Source organism: Phyllobates terribilis, unplaced genomic scaffold (assembly GCF_046119375.1).
Source record: "Phyllobates terribilis strain yellow unplaced genomic scaffold, ASM4611937v1 Scaffold_8__6_contigs__length_399053987, whole genome shotgun sequence".
NCBI lineage: Eukaryota > Metazoa > Chordata > Amphibia > Anura > Dendrobatidae > Phyllobates > Phyllobates terribilis.
Genome location: NW_027362768.1, coordinates 346,864,975 through 346,886,736, shown reverse-complemented (window position 1 = coordinate 346,886,736; position 21,762 = coordinate 346,864,975). Strand labels below are relative to the sequence as shown.

At 45.5% G+C, this 21,762-nt stretch overlaps 15 non-coding genes and 2 pseudogenes across 15 annotated transcripts; all 17 read right to left on the bottom strand.

Moving 5' to 3' along the window:
- Positions 1-688: 688 nt before the first annotated feature.
- Positions 689-879, bottom strand: LOC141158215 (U2 spliceosomal RNA). The gene has a single exon (XR_012248250.1). It is a non-coding gene; the product is annotated as a U2 spliceosomal RNA (small nuclear RNA).
- A 1,113-nt stretch (positions 880-1,992) lies between these two features.
- Positions 1,993-2,183, bottom strand: LOC141158214 (U2 spliceosomal RNA). The gene has a single exon (XR_012248249.1). It is a non-coding gene; the product is annotated as a U2 spliceosomal RNA (small nuclear RNA).
- Positions 2,184-3,298: 1,115 nt separating this feature from the next.
- On the bottom strand, positions 3,299-3,489 carry LOC141158213 (U2 spliceosomal RNA). Its single transcript, XR_012248248.1, has one exon. It is a non-coding gene; the product is annotated as a U2 spliceosomal RNA (small nuclear RNA).
- A 1,114-nt stretch (positions 3,490-4,603) lies between these two features.
- LOC141159737 (U2 spliceosomal RNA) lies at positions 4,604-4,794 on the bottom strand. Its single transcript, XR_012249736.1, has one exon. It is a non-coding gene; the product is annotated as a U2 spliceosomal RNA (small nuclear RNA).
- Positions 4,795-5,909: 1,115 nt separating this feature from the next.
- LOC141158212 (U2 spliceosomal RNA) lies at positions 5,910-6,100 on the bottom strand. The gene has a single exon (XR_012248247.1). It is a non-coding gene; the product is annotated as a U2 spliceosomal RNA (small nuclear RNA).
- Positions 6,101-7,215: 1,115 nt separating this feature from the next.
- Positions 7,216-7,406, bottom strand: LOC141158211 (U2 spliceosomal RNA). The gene has a single exon (XR_012248246.1). It is a non-coding gene; the product is annotated as a U2 spliceosomal RNA (small nuclear RNA).
- A 1,116-nt stretch (positions 7,407-8,522) lies between these two features.
- LOC141158210 (U2 spliceosomal RNA) lies at positions 8,523-8,713 on the bottom strand. Its single transcript, XR_012248245.1, has one exon. It is a non-coding gene; the product is annotated as a U2 spliceosomal RNA (small nuclear RNA).
- Positions 8,714-9,825: 1,112 nt separating this feature from the next.
- Positions 9,826-10,016, bottom strand: LOC141159776 (U2 spliceosomal RNA). Its single transcript, XR_012249774.1, has one exon. It is a non-coding gene; the product is annotated as a U2 spliceosomal RNA (small nuclear RNA).
- A 1,114-nt stretch (positions 10,017-11,130) lies between these two features.
- Positions 11,131-11,321, bottom strand: LOC141158209 (U2 spliceosomal RNA). The gene has a single exon (XR_012248244.1). It is a non-coding gene; the product is annotated as a U2 spliceosomal RNA (small nuclear RNA).
- Positions 11,322-12,437: 1,116 nt separating this feature from the next.
- Positions 12,438-12,628, bottom strand: LOC141158208 (U2 spliceosomal RNA). The gene has a single exon (XR_012248243.1). It is a non-coding gene; the product is annotated as a U2 spliceosomal RNA (small nuclear RNA).
- A 1,115-nt stretch (positions 12,629-13,743) lies between these two features.
- LOC141158206 (U2 spliceosomal RNA) lies at positions 13,744-13,934 on the bottom strand. Its single transcript, XR_012248241.1, has one exon. It is a non-coding gene; the product is annotated as a U2 spliceosomal RNA (small nuclear RNA).
- A 1,117-nt stretch (positions 13,935-15,051) lies between these two features.
- Positions 15,052-15,242, bottom strand: LOC141158205 (U2 spliceosomal RNA). Its single transcript, XR_012248240.1, has one exon. It is a non-coding gene; the product is annotated as a U2 spliceosomal RNA (small nuclear RNA).
- Positions 15,243-16,361: 1,119 nt separating this feature from the next.
- LOC141158204 (U2 spliceosomal RNA) lies at positions 16,362-16,552 on the bottom strand. The gene has a single exon (XR_012248239.1). It is a non-coding gene; the product is annotated as a U2 spliceosomal RNA (small nuclear RNA).
- Positions 16,553-17,670: 1,118 nt separating this feature from the next.
- On the bottom strand, positions 17,671-17,851 carry LOC141160105 (U2 spliceosomal RNA; annotated as a pseudogene).
- Positions 17,852-18,375: 524 nt separating this feature from the next.
- LOC141160375 (U2 spliceosomal RNA) lies at positions 18,376-18,490 on the bottom strand (annotated as a pseudogene).
- A 1,118-nt stretch (positions 18,491-19,608) lies between these two features.
- LOC141158203 (U2 spliceosomal RNA) lies at positions 19,609-19,799 on the bottom strand. The gene has a single exon (XR_012248238.1). It is a non-coding gene; the product is annotated as a U2 spliceosomal RNA (small nuclear RNA).
- Positions 19,800-20,916: 1,117 nt separating this feature from the next.
- Positions 20,917-21,107, bottom strand: LOC141159736 (U2 spliceosomal RNA). The gene has a single exon (XR_012249735.1). It is a non-coding gene; the product is annotated as a U2 spliceosomal RNA (small nuclear RNA).
- Positions 21,108-21,762: the final 655 nt, after the last annotated feature.

The following is a 21,762-nucleotide window of genomic DNA, read 5'->3' as shown; positions in this document are numbered from 1 at the left end:
TTCCATTGCCACATTCCGTCTACTGCAGGCGGGATACCTGGATGGCTGAATGTCACTGAGAAGCTCACAGAGACCGCCATAAGCAACAGTTTAAAAGAATGCCACAGACTAATCAACCAAACTTTTTGGGTTGGTTTCTCTTTTATAGTCTGCAGGCATTAAATGAAAGAAGTCAGTGTTCCAGCAGAGGGAGACAACGTTTCAGAAAAGGCATTGTAGCAAACCAAAAAAGAAATTTTAAGCGCAGCAGAGTAACCAGCTCACATACCTGTTAGCTCAGGTGAGTTTAAAAGGCTGCTGTTGATAACAAGGGCATTTGCTAAATAGATGGTGTGTGTGCAACAATATACTGAAAGGTCAATTATATTGTGCAGCTTATCTCACCACCTGTAGTTATTTAGGTGAAAGCTCCAAAATGCTTGCCTAATATGTCTGTTTATCCAAAAGGAAGTATAGAGGGAGAGCTAGATAGATAGCATTGCATTACATTACATGGCAATGCAATGCACAGTTGCTGAAGTTGAACCAAAATGAGCTTGTCATCTGGCTTCTGCAACTTTTAACATGAAAAATCCAATGAGGAGAAGAAAAGCAAAGCCAAAGAGTCCATCCCAAAATCCGACAAACAAGCCAAATGAACAAAAAGCATTGAATTCAATTCTTTCTGATTTTAGAAACTGCATTAAAGAAGGGGTGCACCGGTCCTGGAGATACTGCAATACCAGGTCAATGCGTGGAGTGGACAGAGCAAGCTCTTTTTCCATCTCCCTGTTCTAAAAATCCATTTAATATATGGTCCCCAGATAGGGGACGTATCAGATATTAAACTGATAAGAACAGATACTACACTTGATCTTAGCCAAAAGGCCGAGAAGCGATAACCAGAATTGGTTTCCGACTACGGTGCCACCCAAGGATTCTGAAAAGTCCATTTGTGGAGATGGCCACCTGGACTCCCGTTAAGAAGACATGCTGTCAACCTCTAGATCCCTCACATGCCTGCACTTTTCGGCTTGCTGCTGCTGCAATCCACGCGTTTTAGATCTGCATAACTCCACCTCTTTTAGCACAGTACCCTCAACCCCCGGCTGTTCCCACCCGCCTCAACACCTTTGGAAGGGAGGAGAACCAATTAAGGGGGGGGGGGTGGAACGAGCAGCTGTCTACCCTTAGCAGGAGGGTTGCTGATTAATTACCTCTCCTGCTGCTGCTGCTGCTGGCTGTCCAGCAGCAGACTGAAGGTGGCTGCTGCTGTGCGCAGGTATATAAAGGCTCAGAGCCTATTATGACACGCGCAGCCAGCGTTCCATTGCCACATTCCGTCTACTGCAGGCGGGATACCTGGATGGCTGAATGTCACTGAGAAGCTCACAGAGACCGCCATAAGCAACAGTTTAAAAGAATGCCACAGACTAATCAACCAAACTTTTTGGGTTGGTTTCTCTTTTATAGTCTGCAGGCATTAAATGAAAGAAGTCAGTGTTCCAGCAGAGGGAGACAACGTTTCAGAAAAGGCATTGTAGCAAACCAAAAAAGAAATTTTAAGCGCAGCAGAGTAACCAGCTCACATACCTGTTAGCTCAGGTGAGTTTAAAAGGCTGCTGTTGATAACAAGGGCATTTGCTAAATAGATGGTGTGTGTGCAACAATATACTGAAAGGTCAATTATATTGTGCAGCTTATCTCACCACCTGTAGTTATTTAGGTGAAAGCTCCAAAATGCTTGCCTAATATGTCTGTTTATCCAAAAGGAAGTATAGAGGGAGAGCTAGATAGATAGCATTGCATTACATTACATGGCAATGCAATGCACAGTTGCTGAAGTTGAACCAAAATGAGCTTGTCATCTGGCTTCTGCAACTTTTAACATGAAAAATCCAATGAGGAGAAGAAAAGCAAAGCCAAAGAGTCCATCCCAAAATCCGACAAACAAGCCAAATGAACAAAAAGCATTGAATTCAATTCTTTCTGATTTTAGAAACTGCATTAAAGAAGGGGTGCACCGGTCCTGGAGATACTGCAATACCAGGTCAATGCGTGGAGTGGACAGAGCAAGCTCTTTTTCCATCTCCCTGTTCTAAAAATCCATTTAATATATGGTCCCCAGATAGGGGACGTATCAGATATTAAACTGATAAGAACAGATACTACACTTGATCTTAGCCAAAAGGCCGAGAAGCGATAACCAGAATTGGTTTCCGACTACGGTGCCACCCAAGGATTCTGAAAAGTCCATTTGTGGAAATGGCCACCTGGACTCCCGTTAAGAAGACATGCTGTCAACCTCTAGATCCCTCACATGCCTGCACTTTTCGGCTTGCTGCTGCTGCAATCCACGCGTTTTAGATCTGCATAACTCCACCTCTTTTAGCACAGTACCCTCAACCCCCGGCTGTTCCCACCCGCCTCAACACCGTTGGAAGGGAGGAGAACCAATTAAGGCGGGGGGGGGGTGGAACGAGCAGCTGTCTACCCTTAGCAGGAGGGTTGCTGATTAATTACCTCTCCTGCTGCTGCTGCTGCTGGCTGTCCAGCAGCAGACTGAAGGTGGCTGCTGCTGTGCGCAGGTATATAAAGGCTCAGAGCCTATTATGACACGCGCAGCCAGCGTTCCATTGCCACATTCCGTCTACTGCAGGCGGGATACCTGGATGGCTGAATGTCACTGAGAAGCTCACAGAGACCGCCATAAGCAACAGTTTAAAAGAATGCCACAGACTAATCAACCAAACTTTTTGGGTTGGTTTCTCTTTTATAGTCTGCAGGCATTAAATGAAAGAAGTCAGTGTTCCAGCAGAGGGAGACAACGTTTCAGAAAAGGCATTGTAGCAAACCAAAAAAGAAATTTTAAGCGCAGCAGAGTAACCAGCTCACATACCTGTTAGCTCAGGTGAGTTTAAAAGGCTGCTGTTGATAACAAGGGCATTTGCTAAATAGATGGTGTGTGTGCAACAATATACTGAAAGGTCAATTATATTGTGCAGCTTATCTCACCACCTGTAGTTATTTAGGTGAAAGCTCCAAAATGCTTGCCTAATATGTCTGTTTATCCAAAAGGAAGTATAGAGGGAGAGCTAGATAGATAGCATTGCATTACATTACATGGCAATGCAATGCACAGTTGCTGAAGTTGAACCAAAATGAGCTTGTCATCTGGCTTCTGCAACTTTTAACATGAAAAATCCAATGAGGAGAAGAAAAGCAAAGCCAAAGAGTCCATCCCAAAATCCGACAAACAAGCCAAATGAACAAAAAGCATTGAATTCAATTCTTTCTGATTTTAGAAACTGCATTAAAGAAGGGGTGCACCGGTCCTGGAGATACTGCAATACCAGGTCAATGCGTGGAGTGGACAGAGCAAGCTCTTTTTCCATCTCCCTGTTCTAAAAATCCATTTAATATATGGTCCCCAGATAGGGGACGTATCAGATATTAAACTGATAAGAACAGATACTACACTTGATCTTAGCCAAAAGGCCGAGAAGCGATAACCAGAATTGGTTTCCGACTACGGTGCCACCCAAGGATTCTGAAAAGTCCATTTGTGGAAATGGCCACCTGGACTCCCGTTAAGAAGACATGCTGTCAACCTCTAGATCCCTCACATGCCTGCACTTTTCGGCTTGCTGCTGCTGCAATCCACGCGTTTTAGATCTGCATAACTCCACCTCTTTTAGCACAGTACCCTCAACCCCCGGCTGTTCCCACCCGCCTCAACACCGTTGGAAGGGAGGAGAACCAATTAAGGCGGGGGGGGGAGGAACGAGCAGCTGTCTACCCTTAGCAGGAGGGTTGCTGATTAATTACCTCTCCTGCTGCTGCTGCTGCTGGCTGTCCAGCAGCAGACTGAAGGTGGCTGCTGCTGTGCGCAGGTATATAAAGGCTCAGAGCCTATTATGACACGAGCAGCCAGCGTTCCATTGCCACATTCCGTCTACTGCAGGCGGGATACCTGGATGGCTGAATGTCACTGAGAAGCTCACAGAGACCGCCATAAGCAACAGTTTAAAAGAATGCCACAGACTAATCAACCAAACTTTTTGGGTTGGTTTCTCTTTTATAGTCTGCAGGCATTAAATGAAAGAAGTCAGTGTTCCAGCAGAGGGAGACAACGTTTCAGGAAAGGCATTGTAGCAAACCAAAAAAGAAATTTTAAGCGCAGCAGAGTAACCAGCTCACATACCTGTTAGCTCAGGTGAGTTTAAAAGGCTGCTGTTGATAACAAGGGCATTTGCTAAATAGATGGTGTGTGTGCAACAATATACTGAAAGGTCAATTATATTGTGCAGCTTATCTCACCACCTGTAGTTATTTAGGTGAAAGCTCCAAAATGCTTGCCTAATATGTCTGTTTATCCAAAAGGAAGTATAGAGGGAGAGCTAGATAGATAGCATTGCATTACATTACATGGCAATGCAATGCACAGTTGCTGAAGTTGAACCAAAATGAGCTTGTCATCTGGCTTCTGCAACTTTTAACATGAAAAATCCAATGAGGAGAAGAAAAGCAAAGCCAAAGAGTCCATCCCAAAATCCGACAAACAAGCCAAATGAACAAAAAGCATTGAATTCAATTCTTTCTGATTTTAGAAACTGCATTAAAGAAGGGGTGCACCGGTCCTGGAGATACTGCAATACCAGGTCAATGTGTGGAGTGGACAGAGCAAGCTCTTTTTCCATCTCCCTGTTCTAAAAATCCATTTAATATATGGTCCCCAGATAGGGGACGTATCAGATATTAAACTGATAAGAACAGATACTACACTTGATCTTAGCCAAAAGGCCGAGAAGCGATAACCAGAATTGGTTTCCGACTACGGTGCCACCCAAGGATTCTGAAAAGTCCATTTGTGGAAATGGCCACCTGGACTCCCGTTAAGAAGACATGCTGTCAACCTCTAGATCCCTCACATGCCTGCACTTTTCGGCTTGCTGCTGCTGCAATCCACGCGTTTTAGATCTGCATAACTCCACCTCTTTTAGCACAGTACCCTCAACCCCCGGCTGTTCCCACCCGCCTCAACACCGTTGGAAGGGAGGAGAACCAATTAAGGCGGGGGGGGGGTGGAACGAGCAGCTGTCTACCCTTAGCAGGAGGGTTGCTGATTAATTACCTCTCCTGCTGCTGCTGCTGCTGGCTGTCCAGCAGCAGACTGAAGGTGGCTGCTGCTGTGCGCAGGTATATAAAGGCTCAGAGCCTATTATGACACGCGCAGCCAGCGTTCCATTGCCACATTCCGTCTACTGCAGGCGGGATACCTGGATGGCTGAATGTCACTGAGAAGCTCACAGAGACCGCCATAAGCAACAGTTTAAAAGAATGCCACAGACTAATCAACCAAACTTTTTGGGCTGGTTTCTCTTTTATAGTCTGCAGGCATTAAATGAAAGAAGTCAGTGTTCCAGCAGAGGGAGACAACGTTTCAGAAAAGGCATTGTAGCAAACCAAAAAAGAAATTTTAAGCGCAGCAGAGTAACCAGCTCACATACCTGTTAGCTCAGGTGAGTTTAAAAGGCTGCTGTTGATAACAAGGGCATTTGCTAAATAGATGGTGTGTGTGCAACAATATACTGAAAGGTCAATTATATTGTGCAGCTTATCTCACCACCTGTAGTTATTTAGGTGAAAGCTCCAAAATGCTTGCCTAATATGTCTGTTTATCCAAAAGGAAGTATAGAGGGAGAGCTAGATAGATAGCATTGCATTACATTACATGGCAATGCAATGCACAGTTGCTGAAGTTGAACCAAAATGAGCTTGTCATCTGGCTTCTGCAACTTTTAACATGAAAAATCCAATGAGGAGAAGAAAAGCAAAGCCAAAGAGACCATCCCAAAATCCGACAAACAAGCCAAATGAACAAAAAGCATTGAATTCAATTCTTTCTGATTTTAGAAACTGCATTAAAGAAGGGGTGCACCGGTCCTGGAGATACTGCAATACCAGGTCAATGCGTGGAGTGGACAGAGCAAGCTCTTTTTCCATCTCCCTGTTCTAAAAATCCATTTAATATATGGTCCCCAGATAGGGGACGTATCAGATATTAAACTGATAAGAACAGATACTACACTTGATCTTAGCCAAAAGGCCGAGAAGCGATAACCAGAATTGGTTTCCGACTACGGTGCCACCCAAGGATTCTGAAAAGTCCATTTGTGGAAATGGCCACCTGGACTCCCGTTAAGAAGACATGCTGTCAACCTCTAGATCCCTCACATGCCTGCACTTTTCGGCTTGCTGCTGCTGCAATCCACGCGTTTTAGATCTGCATAACTCCACCTCTTTTAGCACAGTACCCTCAACCCCCGGCTGTTCCCACCCGCCTCAACACCGTTGGAAGGGAGGAGAACCAATTAAGGCGGGGGGGGGGTGGAACGAGCAGCTGTCTACCCTTAGCAGGAGGGTTGCTGATTAATTACCTCTCCTGCTGCTGCTGCTGCTGGCTGTCCAGCAGCAGACTGAAGGTGGCTGCTGCTGTGCGCAGGTATATAAAGGCTCAGAGCCTATTATGACACGCGCAGCCAGCGTTCCATTGCCACATTCCGTCTACTGCAGGCGGGATACCTGGATGGCTGAATGTCACTGAGAAGCTCACAGAGACCGCCATAAGCAACAGTTTAAAAGAATGCCACAGACTAATCAACCAAACTTTTTGGGTTGGTTTCTCTTTTATAGTCTGCAGGCATTAAATGAAAGAAGTCAGTGTTCCAGCAGAGGGATACAACGTTTCAGGAAAGGCATTGTAGCAAACCAAAAAAGAAATTTTAAGCGCAGCAGAGTAACCAGCTCACATACCTGTTAGCTCAGGTGAGTTTAAAAGGCTGCTGTTGATAACAAGGGCATTTGCTAAATAGATGGTGTGTGTGCAACAATATACTGAAAGGTCAATTATATTGTGCAGCTTATCTCACCACCTGTAGTTATTTAGGTGAAAGCTCCAAAATGCTTGCCTAATATGTCTGTTTATCCAAAAGGAAGTATAGAGGGAGAGCTAGATAGATAGCATTGCATTACATTACATGGCAATGCAATGCACAGTTGCTGAAGTTGAACCAAAATGAGCTTGTCATCTGGCTTCTGCAACTTTTAACATGAAAAATCCAATGAGGAGAAGAAAAGCAAAGCCAAAGAGTCCATCCCAAAATCCGACAAACAAGCCAAATGAACAAAAAGCATTGAATTCAATTCTTTCTGATTTTAGAAACTGCATTAAAGAAGGGGTGCACCGGTCCTGGAGATACTGCAATACCAGGTCAATGCGTGGAGTGGACAGAGCAAGCTCTTTTTCCATCTCCCTGTTCTAAAAATCCATTTAATATATGGTCCCCAGATAGGGGACGTATCAGATATTAAACTGATAAGAACAGATACTACACTTGATCTTAGCCAAAAGGCCGAGAAGCGATAACCAGAATTGGTTTCCGACTACGGTGCCACCCAAGGATTCTGAAAAGTCCATTTGTGGAGATGGCCACCTGGACTCCCGTTAAGAAGACATGCTGTCAACCTCTAGATCCCTCACATGCCTGCACTTTTCGGCTTGCTGCTGCTGCAATCCACGCGTTTTAGATCTGCATAACTCCACCTCTTTTAGCACAGTACCCTCAACCCCTGGCTGTTCCCACCCGCCTCAACACCGTTGGAAGGGAGAAGAACCAATTAAGGCGGGGGGGGGGGTGGAACGAGCAGCTGTCTACCCTTAGAAGGAGGGTTGCTGATTAATTACCTCTCCTGCTGCTGCTGCTGCTGGCTGTCCAGCAGCAGACTGAAGGTGGCTGCTGCTGTGCGCAGGTATATAAAGGCTCAGAGCCTATTATGACACGCGCAGCCAGCGTTCCATTGCCACATTCCGTCTACTGCAGGCGGGATACCTGGATGGCTGAATGTCACTGAGAAGCTCACAGAGACCGCCATAAGCAACAGTTTAAAAGAATGCCACAGACTAATCAACCAAACTTTTTGGGTTGGTTTCTCTTTTATAGTCTGCAGGCATTAAATGAAAGAAGTCAGTGTTCCAGCAGAGGGAGACAACGTTTCAGAAAAGGCATTGTAGCAAACCAAAAAAGAAATTTTAAGCGCAGCAGAGTAACCAGCTCACATACCTGTTAGCTCAGGTGAGTTTAAAAGGCTGCTGTTGATAACAAGGGCATTTGCTAAATAGATGGTGTGTGTGCAACAATATACTGAAAGGTCAATTATATTGTGCAGCTTATCTCACCACCTGTAGTTATTTAGGTGAAAGCTCCAAAATGCTTGCCTAATATGTCTGTTTATCCAAAAGGAAGTATAGAGGGAGAGCTAGATAGATAGCATTGCATTACATTACATGGCAATGCAATGCACAGTTGCTGAAGTTGAACCAAAATGAGCTTGACATCTGGCTTCTGCAACTTTTAACATGAAAAATCCAATGAGGAGAAGAAAAGCAAAGCCAAAGAGTCCATCCCAAAATCCGACAAACAAGCCAAATGAACAAAAAGCATTGAATTCAATTCTTTCTGATTTTAGAAACTGCATTAAAGAAGGGGTGCACCGGTCCTGGAGATACTGCAATACCAGGTCAATGCGTGGAGTGGACAGAGCAAGCTCTTTTTCCATCTCCCTGTTCTAAAAATCCATTTAATATATGGTCCCCAGATAGGGGACGTATCAGATATTAAACTGATAAGAACAGATACTACACTTGATCTTAGCCAAAAGGCCGAGAAGCGATAACCAGAATTGGTTTCCGACTACGGTGCCACCCAAGGATTCTGAAAAGTCCATTTGTGGAGATGGCCACCTGGACTCCCGTTAAGAAGACATGCTGTCAACCTCTAGATCCCTCACATGCCTGCACTTTTCGGCTTGCTGCTGCTGCAATCCACGCGTTTTAGATCTGCATAACTCCACCTCTTTTAGCACAGTACCCTCAACCCCCGGCTGTTCCCACCCGCCTCAACACCGTTGGAAGGGAGGAGAACCAATTAAGGCGGGGGGGGGGTGGAACGAGCAGCTGTCTACCCTTAGCAGGAGGGTTGCTGATTAATTACCTCTCCTGCTGCTGCTGCTGGCTGTCCAGCAGCAGACTGAAGGTGGCTGCTGCTGTGCACAGGTATATAAAGGCTCAGAGCCTATTATGACACGCGCAGCCAGCGTTCCATTGCCACATTCCGTCTACTGCAGGCGGGATACCTGGATGGCTGAATGTCACTGAGAAGCTCACAGAGACCGCCATAAGCAACAGTTTAAAAGAATGCCACAGACTAATCAACCAAACTTTTTGGGTTGGTTTCTCTTTTATAGTCTGCAGGCATTAAATGAAAGAAGTCAGTGTTCCAGCAGAGGGAGACAACGTTTCAGAAAAGGCATTGTAGCAAACCAAAAAAGAAATTTTAAGCGCAGCAGAGTAACCAGCTCACATACCTGTTAGCTCAGGTGAGTTTAAAAGGCTGCTGTTGATAACAAGGGCATTTGCTAAATAGATGGTGTGTGTGCAACAATATACTGAAAGGTCAATTATATTGTGCAGCTTATCTCACCACCTGTAGTTATTTAGGTGAAAGCTCCAAAATGCTTGCCTAATATGTCTGTTTATCCAAAAGGAAGTATAGAGGGAGAGCTAGATAGATAGCATTGCATTACATTACATGGCAATGCAATGCACAGTTGCTGAAGTTGAACCAAAATGAGCTTGTCATCTGGCTTCTGCAACTTTTAACATGAAAAATCCAATGAGGAGAAGAAAAGCAAAGCCAAAGAGTCCATCCCAAAATCCGACAAACAAGCTAAATGAACAAAAAGCATTGAATTCAATTCTTTCTGATTTTAGAAACTGCATTAAAGAAGGGGTGCACCGGTCCTGGAGATACTGCAATACCAGGTCAATGCGTGGAGTGGACAGAGCAAGCTCTTTTTCCATCTCCCTGTTCTAAAAATCCATTTAATATATGGTCCCCAGATAGGGGACGTATCAGATATTAAACTGATAAGAACAGATACTACGCTTGATCTTAGCCAAAAGGCCGAGAAGCGATAACCAGAATTGGTTTCCGACTACGGTGCCACCCAAGGATTCTGAAAAGTCCATTTGTGGAGATGGCCACCTGGACTCCCGTTAAGAAGACATGCTGTCAACCTCTAGATCCCTCACATGCCTGCACTTTTCGGCTTGCTGCTGCTGCAATCCACGCGTTTTAGATCTGCATAACTCCACCTCTTTTAGCACAGTACCCTCAACTCCCGGCTGTTCCCACCCGCCTCAACACCGTTGGAAGGGAGGAGAACCAATTAAGGCGGGGGGGGGTGGAACGAGCAGCTGTCTACCCTTAGCAGGAGGGTTGCTGATTAATTACCTCTCCTGCTGCTGCTGCTGCTGGCTGTCCAGCAGCAGACTGAAGGTGGCTGCTGCTGTGCGCAGGTATATAAAGGCTCAAAGCCTATTATGACACGCGCAGCCAGCGTTCCATTGCCACATTCCGTCTACTGCAGGCGGGATACCTGGATGGCTGAATGTCACTGAGAAGCTCACAGAGACCGCCATAAGCAACAGTTTAAAAGAATGCCACAGACTAATCAACCAAACTTTTTGGGTTGGTTTTTCTTTTATAGTCTGCAGGCATTAAATGAAAGAAGTCAGTGTTCCAGCAGAGGGAGACAACGTTTCAGAAAAGGCATTGTAGCAAACCAAAAAAGAAATTTTAAGCGCAGCAGAGTAACCAGCTCACATACCTGTTAGCTCAGGTGAGTTTAAAAGGCTGCTGTTGATAACAAGGGCATTTGCTAAATAGATGGTGTGTGTGCAACAATATACTGAAAGGTCAATTATATTGTGCAGCTTATCTCACCACCTGTAGTTATTTAGGTGAAAGCTCCAAAATGCTTGCCTAATATGTCTGTTTATCCAAAAGGAAGTATAGAGGGAGAGCTAGATAGATAGCATTGCATTACATTACATGGCAATGCAATGCACAGTTGCTGAAGTTGAACCAAAATGAGCTTGTCATCTGGCTTCTGCAACTTTTAACATGAAAAATCCAATGAGGAGAAGAAAAGCAAAGCCAAAGAGTCCATCCCAAAATCCGACAAACAAGCCAAATGAACAAAGAGCATTGAATTCAATTCTTTCTGATTTTAGAAACTGCATTAAAGAAGGGGTGCACCGGTCCTGGAGATACTGCAATACCAGGTCAATGCGTGGAGTGGACAGAGCAAGCTCTTTTTCCATCTCCCTGTTCTAAAAATCCATTTAATATATGGTCCCCAGATAGGGGACGTATCAGATATTAAACTGATAAGAACAGATACTACACTTGATCTTAGCCAAAAGGCCGAGAAGCGATAACCAGAATTGGTTTCCGACTACGGTGCCACCCAAGGATTCTGAAAAGTCCATTTGTGGAGATGGCCACCTGGACTCCCGTTAAGAAGACATGCTGTCAACCTCTAGATCCCTCACATGCCTGCACTTTTCGGCTTGCTGCTGCTGCAATCCACGCGTTTTAGATCTGCATAACTCCACCTCTTTTAGCACAGTACCCTCAACCCCCGGCTGTTCCCACCCGCCTCAACACCGTTGGAAGGGAGGAGAAGCAATTAAGGCGGGGGGGTTGGTGGAACGAGCAGCTGTCTACCCTTAGCAGGAGGGTTGCTGATTAATTACCTCTCCTGCTGCTGCTGCTGCTGGCTGTCCAGCAGCAGACTGAAGGTGGCTGCTGCTGTGCGCAGGTATATAAAGGCTCAGAGCCTATTATGACACGCGCAGCCAGCGTTCCATTGCCACATTCCGTCTACTGCAGGCGGGATACCTGGATGGCTGAATGTCACTGAGAAGCTCACAGAGACCGCCATAAGCAACAGTTTAAAAGAATGCCACAGACTAATCAACCAAACTTTTTGGGTTGGTTTCTCTTTTATAGTCTGCAGGCATTAAATGAAAGAAGTCAGTGTTCCAGCAGAGGGAGACAACGTTTCAGAAAAGGCATTGTAGCAAACCAAAAAAGAAATTTTAAGCGCAGCAGAGTAACCAGCTCACATACCTGTTAGCTCAGGTGAGTTTAAAAGGCTGCTGTTGATAACAAGGGCATTTGCTAAATAGATGGTGTGTGTGCAACAATATACTGAAAGGTCAATTATATTGTGCAGCTTATCTCACCACCTGTAGTTATTTAGGTGAAAGCTCCAAAATGCTTGCCTAATATGTCTGTTTATCCAAAAGGAAGTATAGAGGGAGAGCTAGATAGATAGCATTGCATTACATTACATGGCAATGCAATGCACAGTTGCTGAAGTTGAACCAAAATGAGCTTGTCATCTGGCTTCTGCAACTTTTAACATGAAAAATCCAATGAGGAGAAGAAAAGCAAAGCCAAAGAGTCCATCCCAAAATCCGACAAACAAGCCAAATGAACAAAAAGCATTGAATTCAATTCTTTCTGATTTTAGAAACTGCATTAAAGAAGGGGTGCACCGGTCCTGGAGATACTGCAATACCAGGTCAATGCGTGGAGTGGACAGAGCAAGCTCTTTTTCCATCTCCCTGTTCTAAAAATCCATTTAATATATGGTCCCCAGATAGGGGACGTATCAGATATTAAACTGATAAGAACAGATACTACACTTGATCTTAGCCAAAAGGCCGAGAAGCGATAACCAGAATTGGTTTCCGACTACGGTGCCACCCAAGGATTCTGAAAAGTCCATTTGTGGAGATGGCCACCTGGACTCCCGTTAAGAAGACATGCTGTCAACCTTTAGATCCCTCACATGCCTGCACTTTTCGGCTTGCTGCTGCTGCAATCCACGCGTTTTAGATCTGCATAACTCCACCTCTTTTAGCACAGTACCCTCAACCCCCGGCTGTTCCCACCCGCCTCAACACCGTTGGAAGGGAGGAGAACCAATTAAGGCGGGGGGGGGGTGGAACGAGCAGCTGTCTACCCTTAGCAGGAGGGTTGCTGATTAATTACCTCTCCTGCTGCTGCTGCTGCTGGCTGTCCAGCAGCAGACTGAAGGTGGCTGCTGCTGTGCGCAGGTATATAAAGGCTCAGAGCCTATTATGACACGCGCAGCCAGCGTTCCATTGCCACATTCCGTCTACTGCAGGCGGGATACCTGGATGGCTGAATGTCACTGAGAAGCTCACAGAGACCGCCATAAGCAACAGTTTAAAAGAATGCCACAGACTAATCAACCAAACTTTTTGGGTTGGTTTCTCTTTTATAGTCTGCAGGCATTAAATGAAAGAAGTCAGTGTTCCAGCAGAGGGAGACAACGTTTCAGAAAAGGCATTGTAGCAAACCAAAAAAGAAATTTTAAGCGCAGCAGAGTAACCAGCTCACATACCTGTTAGCTCAGGTGAGTTTAAAAGGCTGCTGTTGATAACAAGGGCATTTGCTAAATAGATGGTGTGTGTGCAACAATATACTGAAAGGTCAATTATATTGTGCAGCTTATCTCACCACCTGTAGTTATTTAGGTGAAAGCTCCAAAATGCTTGCCTAATATGTCTGTTTATCCAAAAGGAAGTATAGAGGGAGAGCTAGATAGATAGCATTGCATTACATTACATGGCAATGCAATGCACAGTTGCTGAAGTTGAACCAAAATGAGCTTGTCATCTGGCTTCTGCAACTTTTAACATGAAAAATCCAATGAGGAGAAGAAAAGCAAAGCCAAAGAGTCCATCCCAAAATCCGACAAACAAGCCAAATGAACAAAAAGCATTGAATTCAATTCTTTCTGATTTTAGAAACTGCATTAAAGAAGGGGTGCACCGGTCCTGGAGATACTGCAATACCAGGTCAATGCGTGGAGTGGACAGAGCAAGCTCTTTTTCCATCTCCCTGTTCTAAAAATCCATTTAATATATGGTCCCCAGATAGGGGACGTATCAGATATTAAACTGATAAGAACAGATACTACACTTGATCTTAGCCAAAAGGCCGAGAAGCGATAACCAGAATTGGTTTCCGACTACGGTGCCACCCAAGGATTCTGAAAAGTCCATTTGTGGAGATGGCCACCTGGACTCCCATTAAGAAGACATGCTGTCAACCTCTAGATCCCTCACATGCCTGCACTTTTCGGCTTGCTGCTGCTGCAATCCACGCGTTTTAGATCTGCATAACTCCACCTCTTTTAGCACAGTACCCTCAACCCCCGGCTGTTCCCACCCGCCTCAACACCGTTGGAAGGGAGGAGAACCAATTAAGGCGGGGGGGGGGGGTGGAACGAGCAGCTGTCTACCCTTAGCAGGAGGGTTGCTGATTAATTACCTCTCCTGCTGCTGCTGCTGCTGGCTGTCCAGCAGCAGACTGAAGGTGGCTGCTGCTGTGCGCAGGTATATAAAGGCTCAGAGCCTATTATGACACGCGCAGCCAGCGTTCCATTGCCACATTCCGTCTACTGCAGGCGGGATACCTGGATGGCTGAATGTCACTGAGAAGCTCACAGAGACCGCCATAAGCAACAGTTTAAAAGAATGCCACAGACTAATCAACCAAACTTTTTGGGTTGGTTTCTCTTTTATAGTCTGCAGGCATTAAATGAAAGAAGTCAGTGTTCCAGCAGAGGGAGACAACGTTTCAGAAAAGGCATTGTAGCAAACCAAAAAAGAAATTTTAAGCGCAGCAGAGTAACCAGCTCACATACCTGTTAGCTCAGGTGAGTTTAAAAGGCTGCTGTTGATAACAAGGGCATTTGCTAAATAGATGGTGTGTGTGCAACAATATACTGAAAGGTCAATTATATTGTGCAGCTTATCTCACCACCTGTAGTTATTTAGGTGAAAGCTCCAAAATGCTTGCCTAATATGTCTGTTTATCCAAAAGGAAGTATAGAGGGAGAGCTAGATAGATAGCATTGCATTACATTACATGGCAATGCAATGCACAGTTGCTGAAGTTGAACCAAAATGAGCTTGTCATCTGGCTTCTGCAACTTTTAACATGAAAAATCCAATGAGGAGAAGGAAAGCAAAGCCAAAGAGTCCATCCCAAAATCCGACAAACAAGCCAAATGAACAAAAAGCATTGAATTCAATTCTTTCTGATTTTAGAAACTGCATTAAAGAAGGGGTGCACCGGTCCTGGAGATACTGCAATACCAGGTCAATGCGTGGAGTGGACAGAGCAAGCTCTTTTTCCATCTCCCTGTTCTAAAAATCCATTTAATATATGGTCCCCAGATAGGGGACGTATCAGATATTAAACTGATAAGAACAGATACTACACTTGATCTTAGCCAAAAGGCCGAGAAGCGATAACCAGAATTGGTTTCCGACTACGGTGCCACCCAAGGATTCTGAAAAGTCCATTTGTGGAGATGGCCACCTGGACTCCCGTTAAGAAGACATGCTGTCAACCTCTAGATCCCTCACATGCCTGCACTTTTCGGCTTGCTGCTGCTGCAATCCACGCGTTTTAGATCTGCATAACTCCACCTCTTTTAGCACAGTACCCTCAACCCCCGGCTGTTCCCACCCGCCTCAACACCGTTGGAAGGGAGGAGAACCAATTAAGGCGGGGGGGGGGGGGGTGGAACGAGCAGCTGTCTACCCTTAGCAGGAGGGTTGCTGATTAATTACCTCTCCTGCTGCTGCTGCTGCTGGCTGTCCAGCAGCAGACTGAAGGTGGCTGCTGCTGTGCGCAGGTATATAAAGGCTCAGAGCCTATTATGACACGCGCAGCCAGCGTTCCATTGCCACATTCCGTCTACTGCAGGCGGGATACCTGGATGGCTGAATGTCACTGAGAAGCTCACAGAGACCGCCATAAGCAACAGTTTAAAAGAATGCCACAGACTAATCAACCAAACTTTTTGGGTTGGTTTCTATTTTATAGTCTGCAGGCATTAAATGAAAGAAGTCAGTGTTCCAGCAGAGGGAGACAACGTTTCAGAAAAGGCATTGTAGCAAACCAAAAAAGAAATTTTAAGCGCAGCAGAGTAACCAGCTCACATACCTGTTAGCTCAGGTGAGTTTAAAAGGCTGCTGTTGATAACAAGGGCATTTGCTAAATAGATGGTGTGTGTGCAACAATATACTGAAAGGTCAATTATATTGTGCAGCTTATCTCACCACCTGTAGTTATTTAGGTGAAAGCTCCAAAATGCTTGCCTAATATGTCTGTTTATCCAAAAGGAAGTATAGAGGGAGAGCTAGATAGATAGCATTGCATTACATTACATGGCAATGCAATGCACAGTTGCTGAAGTTGAACCAAAATGAGCTTGTCATCTGGCTTCTGCAACTTTTAACATGAAAAATCCAATGAGGAGAAGAAAAGCAAAGCCAAAGAGTCCATCCCAAAATCCGACAAACAAGCCAAATGAACAAAAAGCATTGAATTCAATTCTTTCTGATTTTAGAAACTGCATTAAAGAAGGGGTGCACCGGTCCTGGAGATACTGCAATACCAGGTCAATGCGTGGAGTGGACAGAGCAAGCTCTTTTTCCATCTCCCTGTTCTAAAAATCCATTTAATATATGGTCCCCAGATAGGGGACGTATCAGATATTAAACTGATAAGAACAGATACTACACTTGATCTTAGCCAAAAGGCCGAGAAGCGATAACCAGAATTGGTTTCCGACTACGGTGCCACCCAAGGAGTCTGAAAAGTCCATTTGTGGAGATGGCCACCTGGACTCCCGTTAAGAAGACATGCTGTCAACCTCTAGATCCCTCACATGCCTGCACTTTTCGGCTTGCTGCTGCTGCAATCCACGCGTTTTAGATCTGCATAACTCCACCTCTTTTAGCACAGTACCCTCAACCCCCGGCTGTTCCCACCCGCCTCAACACCGTTGGAAGGGAGGAGAACCAATTAAGGCGGGGGGGGGGGGGTGGAACGAGCAGCTGTCTACCCTTAGCAGGAGGGTTGCTGATTAATTACCTCTCCTGCTGCTGCTGCTGCTGGCTGTCCAGCAGCAGACTGAAGGTGGCTGCTGCTGTGCGCAGGTATATAAAGGCTCAGAGCCTATTATGACACGCGCAGCCAGCGTTCCATTGCCACATTCCGTCTACTGCAGGCGGGATACCTGGATGGCTGAATGTCACTGAGAAGCTCACAGAGACCGCCATAAGCAACAGTTTAAAAGAATGCCACAGACTAATCAACCAAAATTTTTGGGTTGGTTTCTCTTTTATAGTCTGCAGGCATTAAATGAAAGAAGTCAGTGTTCCAGCAGAGGGAGACAACGTTTCAGAAAAGGCATTGTAGCAAACCAAAAAAGAAATTTTAAGCGCAGCAGAGTAACCAGCTCACATACCTGTTAGCTCAGGTGAGTTTAAAAGGCTGCTGTTGATAACAAGGGCATTTGCTAAATAGATGGTGTGTGTGCAACAATATACTGAAAGGTCAATTATATTGTGCAGCTTATCTCACCACCTGTAGTTATTTAGGTGAAAGCTTCAAAATGCTTGCCTAATATGTCTGTTTATCCAAAAGGAAGTATAGAGGGAGAGCTAGATAGATAGCATTGCATTACATTACATGGCAATGCAATGCACAGTTGCTGAAGTTGAACCAAAATGAGCTTGTCATCTGGCTTCTGCAACTTTTAACATGAAAAATCCAATGAGGAGAAGAAAAGCAAAGCCAAAGAGTCCATCCCAAAATCCGACAAACAAGCCAAATGAACAAAAAGCATTGAATTCAATTCTTTCTGATTTTAGAAACTGCATTAAAGAAGGGGTGCACCGGTCCTGGAGATACTGCAATACCAGGTCAATGCGTGGAGTGGACAGAGCAAGCTCTTTTTCCATCTCCCTGTTCTAAAAATCCATTTAATATATGGTCCCCAGATAGGGGACGTATCAGATATTAAACTGATAAGAACAGATTTTTGATTGAAGCTGCATCCAAGGCACTGAAAAATGTGTCCGAAGTCACACCAAAACAGCGCACGAGGCGAGGATTCATGTGGACCCTTCCCGGAGGAGAGGGTCCCCAATAAACCATCCCCATCCCTCCGAGCCAGAAGGCCACAGCGAGGGTCAGGGATCTCCGATGCTCTCCCTAGCCGAAGCCGGAGAAGAGCCGTTTTCGTGCTCCCAGCTTCCATCTAGGCTGCCACCCTAGTGGAGCTGGAGCCTGTGTTGGTTTCTCAGCCCAAAGCTGACCGGACCTCCGACCGGGTTTATAAAAATTCCCCTTCCTAGCCCGGAGGCCAGGAATAGGGGGGGTTGCTCAGAAAGTATGATTGGCAAAGGTGCGGCATGCTACGAAGCCAAGTCTTTCTGGGGTTCCCAGTCCCAGTAAGCTTGGACTCCCACCAGGGCGCCTACTCCTGGGGCACATTGCTCCAAAGCCCTCACACTTACCCAGCCTAGTGATTTCGATCCTGGAGGGCCATGTTTTCCATCAGATAACTCTATGAGCCACCTGGCGTACTAACAAGTGCACCAAACCAGTGTGTAATATGCATCAATTTACTAGGGCAGCCCAAGGACAAAACTGCATTTCAAAAGATACTACACTTGATCTTAGCCAAAAGGCCGAGAAGCGATAACCAGAATTGGTTTCCGACTACGGTGCCACCCAAGGATTCTGAAAAGTCCATTTGTGGAGATGGCCACCTGGACTCCCGTTAAGAAGACATGCTGTCAACCTCTAGATCCCTCACATGCCTGCACTTTTCGGCTTGCTGCTGCTGCAATCCACGCGTTTTAGATCTGCATAACTCCACCTCTTTTAGCACAGTACCCTCAACCCCCGGCTGTTCCCACCCGCCTCAACACCGTTGGAAGGGAGGAGAACCAATTAAGGCGGGGGGGGGGGGGTGGAACGAGCAGCTGTCTACCCTTAGCAGGAGGGTTGCTGATTAATTACCTCTCCTGCTGCTGCTGCTGCTGGCTGTCCAGCAGCAGACTGAAGGTGGCTGCTGCTGTGCGCAGGTATATAAAGGCTCAGAGCCTATTATGACACGCGCAGCCAGCGTTCCATTGCCACATTCCGTCTACTGCAGGCGGGATACCTGGATGGCTGAATGTCACTGAGAAGCTCATAGAGACCGCCATAAGCAACAGTTTAAAAGAATGCCACAGACTAATCAACCAAACTTTTTGGGTTGGTTTCTCTTTTATAGTCTGCAGGCATTAAATGAAAGAAGTCAGTGTTCCAGCAGAGGGAGACAACGTTTCAGAAAAGGCATTGTAGCAAACCAAAAAAGAAATTTTAAGCGCAGCAGAGTAACCAGCTCACATACCTGTTAGCTCAGGTGAGTTTAAAAGGCTGCTGTTGATAACAAGGGCATTTGCTAAATAGATGGTGTGTGTGCAACAATATACTGAAAGGTCAATTATATTGTGCAGCTTATCTCACCACCTGTAGTTATTTAGGTGAAAGCTCCAAAATGCTTGCCTAATATGTCTGTTTGTCCAAAAGGAAGTATAGAGGGAGAGCTAGATAGATAGCATTGCATTACATTACATGGCAATGCAATGCACAGTTGCTGAAGTTGAACCAAAATGAGCTTGTCATCTGGCTTCTGCAACTTTTAACATGAAAAATCCAATGAGGAGAAGAAAAGCAAAGCCAAAGAGTCCATCCCAAAATCCGACAAACAAGCCAAATGAACAAAAAGCATTGAATTCAATTCTTTCTGATTTTAGAAACTGCATTAAAGAAGGGGTGCACCGGTCCTGGAGATACTGCAATACCAGGTCAATGCGTGGAGTGGACAGAGCAAGCTCTTTTTCCATCTCCCTGTTCTAAAAATCCATTTAATATATGGTCCCCAGATAGGGGACGTATCAGATATTAAACTGATAAGAACAGATACTACACTTGATCTTAGCCAAAAGGCCGAGAAGCGATAACCAGAATTGGTTTCCGACTACGGTGCCACCCAAGGATTCTGAAAAGTCCATTTGTGGAGATGGCCACCTGGACTCCCGTTAAGAAGACATGCTGTCAACCTCTAGATCCCTCACATGCCTGCACTTTTCGGCTTGCTGCTGCTGCAATCCACGCGTTTTAGATCTGCATAACTCCACCTCTTTTAGCACAGTACCCTCAACCCCCGGCTGTTCCCACCCGCCTCAACACCGTTGGAAGGGAGGAGAACCAATTAAGGCGGGGGGGGGGGGTGGAACGAGCAGCTGTCTACCCTTAGCAGGAGGGTTGCTGATTAATTACCTCTCCTGCTGCTGCTGCTGCTGGCTGTCCAGCAGCAGACTGAAGGTGGCTGCTGCTGTGCGCAGGTATATAAAGGCTCAGAGCCTATTATGACACGCGCAGCCAGCGTTCCATTGCCACATTCCGTCTACTGCAGGCGGGATACCTGGATGGCTGAATGTCACTGAGAAGCTCACAGAGACCGCCATAAGCAACAGTTTAAAAGAATGCCACAGACTAATCAACCAAACTTTTTGGGTTGGTTTCTCTTTTATAGTCTGCAGGCATTAAATGAAAGAAGTCAGTGTTCCAGCAGAGGGAGACAACGTTTCAGAAAAGGCATTGTAGCAAACCAAAAAAGAAATTTTAAGCGCAGCAGAGTAACCAGCTCACATACCTGTTAGCTCAGGTGAGTTTAAAAGGCTGCTGTTGATAACAAGGGCATTTGCTAAATAGATGGTGTGTGTGCAACAATATACTGAAAGGTCAATTATATTGTGCAGCTTATCTCACCACCTGTAGTTATTTAGGTGAAAGCTCCAAAATGCTTGCCTAATATGTCTGTTTATCCAAAAGGAAGTATAGAGGGAGAGCTAGATAGATAGCATTGCATTACATTACATGGCAATGCAATGCACAGTTGCTGAAGTTGAACCAAAATGAGCTTGTCATCTGGCTTCTGCAACTTTTAACATGAAAAATCCAATGAGGAGAAGAAAAGCAAAGCCAAAGAGTCCATCCCAAAATCCGACAAACAAGCCAAATGAACAAAAAGCATTGAATTCAATTCTTTCTGATTTTAGAAACTGCATTAAAGAAGGGGTGCACCGGTCCTGGAGATACTGCAATACCAGGTCAATGTGTGGAGTGGACAGAGCAAGCTCTTTTTCCATCTCCCTGTTCTAAAAATCCATTTAATATATGGTCCCCAGATAGGGGACGTATCAGATATTAAACTGATAAGAACAGATACTACACTTGATCTTAGCCAAAAGGCCGAGAAGCGATAACCAGAATTGGTTTCCGACTACGGTGCCACCCAAGGATTCTGAAAAGTCCATTTGTGGAGATGGCCACCTGGACTCCCGTTAAGAAGACATGCTGTCAACCTCTAGATCCCTCACATGCCTGCACTTTTCGGCTTGCTGCTGCTGCAATCCACGCGTTTTAGATCTGCATAACTCCACCTCTTTTAACACAGTACCCTCAACCCCCGGCTGTTCCCACCCGCCTCAACACCGTTGGAAGGGAGGAGAACCAATTAAGGCGGGGGGGGGGTGGAACGAGCAGCTGTCTACCCTTAGCAGGAGGGTTGCTGATTAATTACCTCTCCTGCTGCTGCTGCTGGCTGTCCAGCAGCAGACTGAAGGTGGCTGCTGCTGTGCGCAGGTATATAAAGGCTCAGAGCCTATTATGACACGCGCATCCAGCGTTCCATTGCCACATTCCGTCTACTGCAGGCGGGATACCTGGATGGCTGAATGTCACTGAGAAGCTCACAGAGACCGCCATAAGCAACAGTTTAAAAGAATGCCACAGACTAATCAACCAAACTTTTTGGGTTGGTTTCTCTTTTATAGTCTGCAGGCATTAAATGAAAGAAGTCAGTGTTCCAGCAGAGGGAGACAACGTTTCAGAAAAGGCATTGTAGCAAACCAAAAAA